Consider the following 11,250-nt stretch of genomic DNA (forward strand, 5'->3'; position numbering starts at 1 on the left):
TGGAAGGGCTAGTTATACTTGTATGTGTATTCATGATATATGTAAGTGATAGGGTGAAGTTCTTACCTCATGAGTAATAGTATGGATGATATTCATAAGGTTATTATCTGTTTATTCCCTGTAATATGTTGCATTGTGATCTAGTAAAGCGGTTTTAAGAAGTTTTCTCGTCAAGGAAGTTATACTGAGTCAGTGTTTATGGGATTGTATAAGTTTCGATGACTATCGATGTGGTAGTTGTGCCTCGGTTGGCGATTCGGGCATGGTACTTCGTGTTGTGATACGGGTACTTTCGCGCTGCGGTGCGGCTGTTTGTGGCGGTGTTGTGATGTCGTCATCGGTTGTGGTGGAGTAGACGGGATACTTATGAGACGAGTTTTCGAAAGTGTATACCAGTTATATAGATTGTTGTTTTGTTTACTGGTGTTTCCTTTGAGTTTCGGTTTGGACATATAGACTGTTGTTTTGTTTATTATTGTTTCTTACCAGTGTCGGTTTGGGAGTGAGAGTAGAATATGATATGAAAGAGAGTTGGGTATGTTTTCGTTGTTGTCATGGTATAGTAATATTTTGTTAATGGGACGCAGTTGTGAGAGGTTGTTAGAGTACTTTTGATCTTGTTTTAGATGAGGCATTGGTGGACATAGTTATGGCAAGAGAATTGTGGAACATGTGTGTTATTGAACTGGAAACTACATATGGTTTATAACATTTTATTGGGGCAGTGAGTATAGAGTATTGGGACATAGTACCATGTTAAGTTATGGGTGAGTTTTGTGATAATAAAAGAAAAGAACTCGAGAAGTTAATATGAGTGTGTGTAATAATTGTGGAACGTAAGTTATGATCGTGGAGATGAGTGCATATATATAGAAGTATGTCGTTTTGCGGTAATGTTGAAGAGTTGGTGTGGTGGTTTTGCTTAGGATTTTATGGTATTGGTTAGATGAAGTGCAGAATAATTTGAGGTATGAGAACCGTTAGAGAAAGAGAGCGCTGGATATAGGAATAGTTGTAGGTGTTGAGGTTATAGTCGGTTATCGTTGACATGCGGTGGTGATGAGGATTATGGGAAGTATAGCAAAGGATCTAGTATTAGTGGGTTACGAGGACGTAATATTTATCTTAAGAGGAGTAGGATGCGACAAAGAGAGTTTGATGGTTGTACTTGTTGCGGTATAATTGGAAGTTTGAGTGTGGGTGTAGAATAAAGGATGAATTTGTGTTGTGGTTGATTTTATTAAAGGTCATGGCCGTGCTTGTAGTAGTATGATTTTTAGGAGGGTGAGTAAACTTCGATAGTGTTAACATTTTGGGCGATGATGTTTATGTGTATGAGTAAACTTCGAGGACGAAGTTCATTTTAAAGGTGGTAGAATGTGACATTCCGTTTGCTGGTTGATCTCGCTAGGTGGATTGTCTTGATATTGGATTTGCTAGTAAGTAATATGTTAGTGAGACAGAGCCTTATGTGGCATTTGTGGATGGTATTCGGTAGTGTATGGAGTTAGTGTCGAGAGGCTATAATGTAGTTGATACGATATCGTGAGCTGTATTGTGGAGGTAGGCATAGTTGGTGGAGTTAGTGTTAGGAGTTCATGTTTTATAGGTTGGGTTTGAACTTCGGGGAAGAAGTTCATTTTTAAGGAGGGAAGACTGTAATACTACGGATCTAGCTGTTGGGTACTCTGACTAGTAAGGCTTACTATGTCGAGTAAGTGAGTTTTGCGTAAGAAACGGTGTTCTGTCTGATGGGTACTCGATCGAGTAGGGGCCACTCGATCGAGTAAGTCACTTACTCGATCGAGGAAGTTGGTTTATACAGGTTTTGCCGAGTTTGATAGCAACGCGTGAAAAGAATGTATAAACCTTTCCGTCAGTATTCTTTTACCTCTTTACTTATTCTAAAACCTTTACAAGAGAAAAGAAAACAACGTAAGATCCTTCTCTCGCATTGATATCAAATCCAAGGGGCTAGAGTCGTCAGATTTCAGAGTTCTTTATACCATTGAGACCGTCGCATTGTGGGTAAGATCCTACTCCCTCTATGTTTTTATATTTGACGTTTAAGACTTTGGTAAAAAAATACTTATTAGATGACGTTTTGGAATATGTAGTGTTTTCACACATCTCTTTCAATTCCAAAGCAAAAAATCTCTGCATCTACTCTCCCCATTAAGCATTAACTGCCATTAACTCATTACCTCACCTCTTCAATTTTCACTTGTATATATGATACGAGTATTCCTTTCAATGGATGGATACTTCCCTTTCAATAATTACAATTCTTTTCTACAATCTTTTCCATGGATGACCAAAATTATGAACTTGAAGACAAAGAAAGCTTGGTAATCCGGATTCTGAAGAAGAATTATTCGAAACTATTATCCCGGAATCAGATTACGAATAGTTACCTGTTTCACAATTAGAAGGGGGGAAAAAATTGGTGTTGCCATATTCTGAAAAACCAATTTAAATTTTCATGAAAAAAATTGCCTCCAAAATTTTGTTGATTTACTCACTCTGATTCTCAATGGTGATGAAGAGTTGAAGAGGCAGTGGGAATTCTTTGCAGTAGCATTGTTTAGGGGAATAACTGTACAGATAAATATTTTCCATTTCCAAAGCTTGTACACACAAGATAGTTAATGTCATAATGATGAATGATTAGTTTTCTTAATAACTGTGTTTTTTGCTTAAACGTCAAATATAAAAATATGGAGGGAGTAGTACAGTTTTTATATTGTTTCGTTGATTTTGGTTAAACCCTAATTGGATAATTTTGGGGTTTTGGGAGTATTTTGGTATTAGATGGTGATTGTATGATTATATGATTGATAGGAGGTGATTTCGTAGAAGAACGTTTTTGATCTGCTATTGTGACGATTGTGGTGATTGCATTTCCAGGTAGGGTTTCCTACTCAGTTACTCTTTACATGTATATTAGATGGTTGGTTGGTTGCTGATGGTTGATTGATGATATTGATCTATATCGTATTGAATTGGTAATTGTTGATGTTGTAGTTGGTTGTTGTTGTTTGTCTGTGGTTCACGAGGTGCGCCCTCGTCTAAGTGGAGTCACTTGCGGGAGTGGCTTCACGCCCTTGATTCGCCCCTTGTGGAACCCGCCACGAGAGGGAATGTGCACATTAAGGAACATGGCTTTGCGCTCGGTATTGATGAGCGGGGCTTAGGTGGGAACGGCTGCGGTCCCCCACTGGCAGTGAGGATTATTGGTTGCGGCCGTAATCTGGCAGGACTAGGCCTTCTGGCTAGTCAGGTGATTGGTGATGTGATAGTGTTGGAGAATTGTGTGTATTGTTGTTGTTGGATTATCTTATATTGTGTAAGCAGTAACTGACCCTGTTTAATTGTTTTAAAAACTGTGTTGATCCATTCGGGGATGGTGATCAGGTATGATTTGGATGCGCGAGGGATTAGCTGGGCATGAGTCATCACGAGTCTATTAGAAGTTTTCTGTTGTGTTATCGAACTGTATATATTTTTAGTTGGTTTTTGGATTTGGAACAGTTGTATCGTACTTTACAGTCTTTGGATTTTTATGTATTCATTTAAACTATTTATTTAAAGTACGTTCTTTTATGGTCTATTTGATATTCATTGCCTCGGGTAACCGAGATGGTAGCACTCTCATGCATTAGGTGGTCTTGGTAAGGCACCTTGCTGTATGGGGGTGTTACAATATCAAAATACGGCACCTCGCTCTCGGGTAAACGGCCTATCCACCTCCCCGGGTTCATACTTCAACAACCTATTAGATAAATGGGTCACTAAATCACCGTAATCCAAGGAGAACTTGTTGGACGAGGCCATCCTCTCAAAGACTTGGCACACAATAGATACGGCACTAAAGTATGAAGGGTCCTCTTGATAAGGGTTCAAATACGAGCTCAAGAATAAGACTTCTGTCGAGTTCAACTTGCTAACATCCTTCCTCCCATAAAATAAGTGGGTCGTAAGCCTCAAGAAGATCCTCAAAACCAGTTGTTCGGCATCACCGCTTTTCATGGTACTCGCCAAGGTGCGATTGTTGCCCATATACAAGTCGAAGTACCTTGTGGCTCTCATATATTTTGTCACCAAGTCATAACAAACACCGTCTCTCTTATTATATACTCCCAAACATTCCGCAAAGGTGTCACTTGTCAAGTTAAAGGTAGTGTTTTTAAGCCTAAACCTTACCGAATGGTCCCCTTTTTTATACCCAAAAGAGCTCAAGAATTCCAAAGTAAGGTTTCGATAGCTAATTTCCTCTAGGTTGTATAATCTTTCAAACCCACGTATATCAAAGATACCATGCACCTCCTCCTATATTCCTAAGTCCCTCAAACCACCCCCCGACACAGAACTAGTCGCGCTCATAAGTATCCCGGCCAACGCAAGAAAATGTTCTTTTGAGCTTCACTCTCAAACAAAATGCCTGGAAATCCCGGGGCTTCAATCACGGTGGAACTACCGAGGCTTGATGGGGTTGCCTTCCGCGGTTGCTTCAAGTGTTCCTTGACATGCTAGAAAACTGATTCACGCAACAAGATTCCGGATGGAAAAGATGAGAATTAAAGACAACTTTGAAACAAATCTAAACAAAGCACCAAACTTCACCATTCCCCCTTCTAATCTATATAATAACATAAAAAGGCTTCTTGAGCCCCTATTGAAATGACACATCAGCTCATACCCCCAACTGCCAACCGTCACGACCCATCCTACGCAACATCTCATATCTAATTCCTATCTTACCACTAAGAAACAAAAAAGGCAAAAGCTAAAAATACCGACGACCCCGTCTCTTCATCTTCAACCTTTGACTATACCTAAAAATGCCCCTCTCTATACCTCGCACGAAACCGCTCCTCATTGAATTAACCATGTCAATTGATTTCCCCATTATTCCCAATTACTACACCTCCATTATATCTATTACACCACCATTAATGGGGCAACTCAACCGGAAATCGCTGCTTAATTCGATCAGCCCACTTCTATATAATAAGATAAAAAGTTTTCTATCAAATTCGCTCAACAACTGCCTCAAGTCCTTCGAGAGGCGCACCTGGAAGAGCTACTCACATTGGTCACACCTACTTCACCCAACCAACGGTAATCGAAATTGGCGGCTGCACCGAACGAGCACTAAATTGTTCATACTACCGCATTGTTTGGTATGACGACCTCCCTATTACAATTTCAAATATTTTTGTTCTTACTGTTTCACTACTTGATTGATGAGATATTTTGGGGGGTTAACAGTTTATTGCCAAGATGTGGATCCCTAATTCCTAATTTCCTATGATAACGGATTGTGAATTCTTATCAATTCATTCTTTTTCTTTCCAATTAATTCAGTTGTTTAATCAATTTTGTTGTGAATTTTTCAGGTTGCAAGGCTCTCCTGGATTTGACATGCACATGCTTTAGATCATCTTTCAAATAAGGTAAGAAGTTTTTTTTAGTATCGTTGTTATTATTTTGATTATTCTAGGTAGATTCCATTTTTCATCTTTCAAATGACTAAATGAGGTACCTTTAATTTTGTTAATCATAGGACAGATTTTCTTAACCTCATACATAATATCCTTTTCCCCTTTCTCTTTTATTTCTATTGTCCTATTATTCTTAATTAGATAATTTTTCAATGTTCCAATACGAACAATCTACGTTACCGCAATTAGCAGATTTTGGGTGGCTGATATTTAGTTTGGTTGTTTGTGGCGTTAGCACGGTTTTTACGTTTGAAATCTGAAAGTCGTCACTTCACTACTGCGCGCTTATTCGTCACTTTTTCATGTTATGTGATTTTTAATCCTTCAACTTGTACTAAGATTGATTATATGATTATTAATCACTAAAAGTTTAATTTTTGAATTATTATTACTATTTCAATAGTCACTTAACTTTCTAGGCGTAACTTAACTGGAGTGAGTTGGGGGGTGTAAGTGTGTAACCGTGTAAGGGTAGGTTGTCAAAATTTGTTTAACATCTTATTGTGTGCTTGTACCACAAGCTTTGTGTGCATGTATCACAAGCTTTTTCATGACTTTTAACCCAGCGTTTTTACGTGGGATGATTTTTCATGAAGTGACCATTTGTGCCACCGTAAGGCGTAAACACTATATTCAAGCCGACGTTCGAACTTGGAAAATTCGCACTCCCCACCGTCCATTTTATTTTTCCCACTTTCCTTATCGTCTTAAACTGCCCTTGCGATCATCTTGATTTATGGGGCGAGTTGATGATTCTACAATACTACTTACATATAATGGAGAAATGGGAAGAACACTAAAATGCGGAGGGAGTACATAGCAACTTATAGAGTTCTTCTTTTACCTTATATTTAGCTAATGTTTAATTCATCCATTCTTATGGTCAACATTGTTATAGTGATTGAAAAATGAAGCCAGGTTAATAGTAATTGAACAATTTTGCTTTAAAAGTTGATTATAATAGGATGTTTAACCCCATAAAACTTCCTTACCCTTTATACTCCCTATAATTCTTGGAAATTGTCTCATTTAACTAAAATACATCTCACAAGTATTAAAAAGTAGGGCAATTTAAAAGAATCAGAGGGAATATTAGACAAATCACATAAACGTTCATTATAGACACTCCCGTGAATTTCACGGGCATCTAAACTAGTAGCATTTTAACAAGCCATGTCATCATCATTATTATTTAAAAAAGAAAAAAAAAAGTTGAATAAATGTGAAGCAATAAATACAAAATTAGAACACAAAATAAAATTGTATATATATATATATATATATATATATATATATATATATATATATATATATATATATATATATATATATATATATATTTTAAACTAATTAAATATTAAAGTAAAAGGTAATTTAAATTTTTGGGGGATTTAATATTTGAATAAATATTATAACAATCCTATATATTAAATGAACAACCACAGAACTGACGTGTCAGCCTGTGGTTAAAAGTTCAATTTTTTTATATTTTTTAAAGTGGCCCACCCACGTTTTGTGCTTCTTTAATTTACATCATCAGTGTACAACGATTTTTTTTGTTAATTGTGATTAACATAAATCACCCATTAATTAACTTCATAAATAACTATTAACTATATTTTTTGTCAACTTGATTAAAAAAAATAAAAACGGATAAAATACAATCTAGAAATTTAGTATATAGTTATATATTAAACTAAAAAATATAAATACACCATACGTCCATAATCTCATAAAATAATCAAAAATTTGCCTACTACAGTAATTATTGCTTTATAAATATAGTGTAGCCTACTATAGTAATTATTGATGCACGAAAAAATGATTTTATGATTTTGTGTTGGAGTTACTCTATTTTATATTGCAAGTGACTAAATATGTTTATGCAACAAAAATACTCAAACAGATATTAGTAAACAATTAATCTCATAAATTAATCATACAAATTATATCATCAAAATTATTTTTGAGATTCGTAAATCTGATTTTTGCCTCTAAAAAATAATGCTTAATATGTATAAATAAAACTTATTAAAAATACGGATTTGTATGAGCGGGTCGGGTCACCGGTCGGGCATGTTAACCCTAAATATGAGGGCTACTATCGGATAGAGTCATTTCGCGTTTAGATTGAACTAGAGGTCATTTTAAGGCAGATTTTGGTCAATTTTTTGGACCGATAAAGTTTTTATAGGCTTACATATACTTATCATATTATATAAACCTTTATATATAATAATTATCAAAATGCCCATCTTCATAAGGCCATTGTAATTTTACTTAAATTTCGTCCAAGATCACAATATTGTATTTACCGCACATAAAATTACTAATTCAATGCTGACATTCATATACAAGTTGAAAATATTAAATATGACCTCTTAAGACAACAATATTTTATTGACCACACATGAAAAGATAATCATTAAATTTTACCTCTTAATAACAAACCCGTGCAATTTGCACGGGTTTAAGACTAGTCTATAAATATAACTAAAAGGCATAACGAAGATATGTACATGGCACTTTCATATGAACAAAACTCCTAGGTGGCAGTTTGTAGAAGCAAGTTCCTTTTATTCCCTGTCACAAGCTCACAAAATAAACGAATGACCTAATAAATGAAAAATAAAGAGAATTTCTTAAACGTCAATCAACAGATTATCTTCTCTTTACATTCTCACTCTCCCCCATCAGCTACCCTACGAAAAAACTCTTCCATCTACTAGTATGCATATTATTTGATTTGTCGATTACAAAAAGAGTGTCCTAAATTCTTAATAACCTTAATAATTAAGTGAATAACTCTCATTCCAAGAAACCAAAGAGGTATAGAACAGAAAGATCAAGAACCTTAAAGGATTCAATTTTTATGGCTTTTTACATTCCTTCAATATAGTATAGTTAATATATACCCCATACCAGTTATCACATCTTCATTATGATCACATCATAACTGTAAAATCAAAATACTTGAAGCTATATATATATGTGTGTGCGCGCGCGCGCGCGCGCGTTGGAAAAGGATCTCATACGGAGTATAAAGCAGAACGAGGTTAGCAAGCAGTCAAGAATCAAGATTAATAGGTAGTGATCAATGATTATGTTATTGTGTTACTTTTGTTCCCTGATCTTCTTTGCTAAACTAAGTTTTAAATAGATGTATGTTAGTTAACTTTAATTGACAATTGAATTTCAGTGAAAAACGCCTACAAATGGGAGGCGATGAGCCGTTGTCGATGTTAGCTTAATTCGCACACAAGTCATCGATGATTGGCACGGTAAAATTGTGTTAATTTTATTGTGTATTTCTACAGGCCACCAAATATTGAATCTGAAGTGCAGAGATTGTTGTTGGCAACTTTCACTAATGAGAAAATACTCTCTTTGTCGCATTCATTGGGTTGCCTTTTTTTCCTTTGTCAGGAGTATTGATCGGCAAACAAATAATTAGGACGGAGGGAGTATGACAGAACAGACTGGAATTCACGCCTTAAACATAATCATGCCTTAGCCTTCTAACTCATGCCTTGGTATGCCATCTCTCTTTTGTTGGTAATTTTATGTTCTAAATCCGTAGTTGAGCACTTTGAATACTTTTTGCATTGAAATACAAAAACAAGATGGTTAAAACTACCTTATTCAGGTGGAAATAAATGAGGGGTAAAACGTAAAATGAGCTAAACTAACCTTCGATGAATAAAATGAGCTTTATGTGGCTTTTCTGGGATGAACTCCAATTCAAGTTATGGGGTTAAAAGATAAAAGTGAAATAAAATTAGGACTTTGGGGGCTTTGCAATCATGACGGCAATATAAGGCGGTTGCAGGATTGTATATTTATAGCCATCCATCACCATTCTATATTCATATGTTTTGATTTTCAATTCATTTGATAACCGTCCCCAGAAAGGCAATCTTGATATATATATATATATATGGTAGTTGGTAGATAGACTTGATAACGATGAAGAAAACCCGGTAGAGCAAGACGGCCATCCTAAAGAGGAAATCCATAAAAACGATTAGACGAAGAAGCCTTTAAAAAGAATTTCAGATTATTCAAGCTCCTAAGACGAGTCACATTGGTACTAGCAGAAAGGAGATTCCTTGACATGTGAAGACGATCACTCACTCAAGAGACCACTTTCTGCATACTCTTTATAACTTCTTCATAACCCTTTTATAATTAATTATTGTGCCACTCTATCACATGCACCTCTTATTATTGAGGTCCTCACTTATTGCATGTGAGAGGGTAGCGCCGAGATTGGGTGACGCTAACTCATTTTCCTTCGTGGAATTAGGTTGTATATCTCTTATTTCCTTGTAATTCACTTGAAATGAGACGTATCGGAATATATGGGATAAACGATCTATACAATTTTTAAGTTGACCTTTAAGCGTAAGTGTGTAATTATTAAAATGTTCTCCACTTTTCATAGTTAGTGTGTTTCAAAGAATTGTCAAATCAAATTAGTTATTTTGATTTAGTTTATAGGGTAGAGATATTGCATAATATTCTGTACTCCAACACGATAAACGATGGTTTACATTTCCGACTAATTTTCAAATTAACACTATATATAATACTCCCTCAAATTTCCTAATATCTTCCCCTTTTTTTTGGGCACAAAAAATAAGAAAGGGGAAGAAAGATGAATAAAGTATTGGTAATATATTGTAAATTGTAAAGATTATAAGAGAGAGAAAATAATAAAGAATGAATAATGAATAAAAGAATGGATAAAGTGGTGGAAGTTGTTGATTTTTATGAGAGGGAAAATAATAAAATAATGAATAAAACTTACCAAAAATGGAAAGAGGGAAGATAATCAAACTTGTATGAAAAAAGAAAGAGGGAAGATAATACGAAATTGGATGGAGTAATAATTTTCTAGATTAATATCCGCACACAAAGGAAAAAATAATGTTATACTAATCCCGTGATTTTTCACGGGTTAAAAAACTAGTAAATATAATAAAAAGGCTAGACAAAGCACCAAACTTCACCATTCCCCCTTCTAATAGAACTTTAACAAGCCATGTCATCATCATCTATATCTATATTTATATCTATATCTATATCTTATCTATATATATTAATCTTCTAACATAATCGCTGACATGGCATCTTATAGGTGAAGCAATGATTACATGGCAAGTATATAATCCATCTCCATATATTGCATTCAATATTCTCCCATAGACCACAATCTTCCATTTATATTATTCATGTATTATCTCTACCATTTATAAAATAAAAATGTACAATTTTACATTCGTATTCCTTCCTATTCCTATATTATCATCTCTAATATTATGGTAGAAAAATTCACTAGAAAAACATATAAATACATGCCAATACAAAATACATTTCTACACACTACCAAGCAAATCGTACGGAACTAATATTTAAGCAGAAGAATGACCCAAAAAAACACCCTCGCCAGATCCATGGCTTAAAAAACCACCTCTGTGACATCCATCATAGCCGATAGACCTGTTAAACGGGCTGGGTTATACGGGTTGGGTCAAATACGTCTCAGATCTCGGGTTAGATTAGGGTCAGAATAAAGGTAAAAAAAGTTAATGACGTCTTTTACTTTACCATTTTTTAGCCGAAAAACTTACTTTTTAAAATTACATATTTATTATTAATAATATATTCCTGATTATATTAATTACATGTCGTAACTATATTAAATGATTATAAAAATAAAATTATTTTATTATTAAATGATGGA

At 34.9% G+C, this 11,250-nt stretch overlaps 1 long non-coding RNA gene across 1 annotated transcript; it reads left to right on the top strand.

Annotated features, from left to right (window-relative positions):
- The first annotated feature begins 8,111 nt into the window (after positions 1–8,111).
- On the top strand, positions 8,112–9,902 carry LOC141630584 (uncharacterized). The gene is made up of 3 exons (XR_012537520.1): positions 8,112–8,591; positions 8,704–8,785; positions 8,931–9,902. It is a non-coding gene; the product is annotated as an uncharacterized LOC141630584 (long non-coding RNA).
- Positions 9,903–11,250: the final 1,348 nt, after the last annotated feature.

Source organism: Silene latifolia, chromosome 2 (assembly GCF_048544455.1).
Source record: "Silene latifolia isolate original U9 population chromosome 2, ASM4854445v1, whole genome shotgun sequence".
NCBI classification, from domain to species: Eukaryota; Viridiplantae; Streptophyta; class Magnoliopsida; order Caryophyllales; family Caryophyllaceae; genus Silene; species Silene latifolia.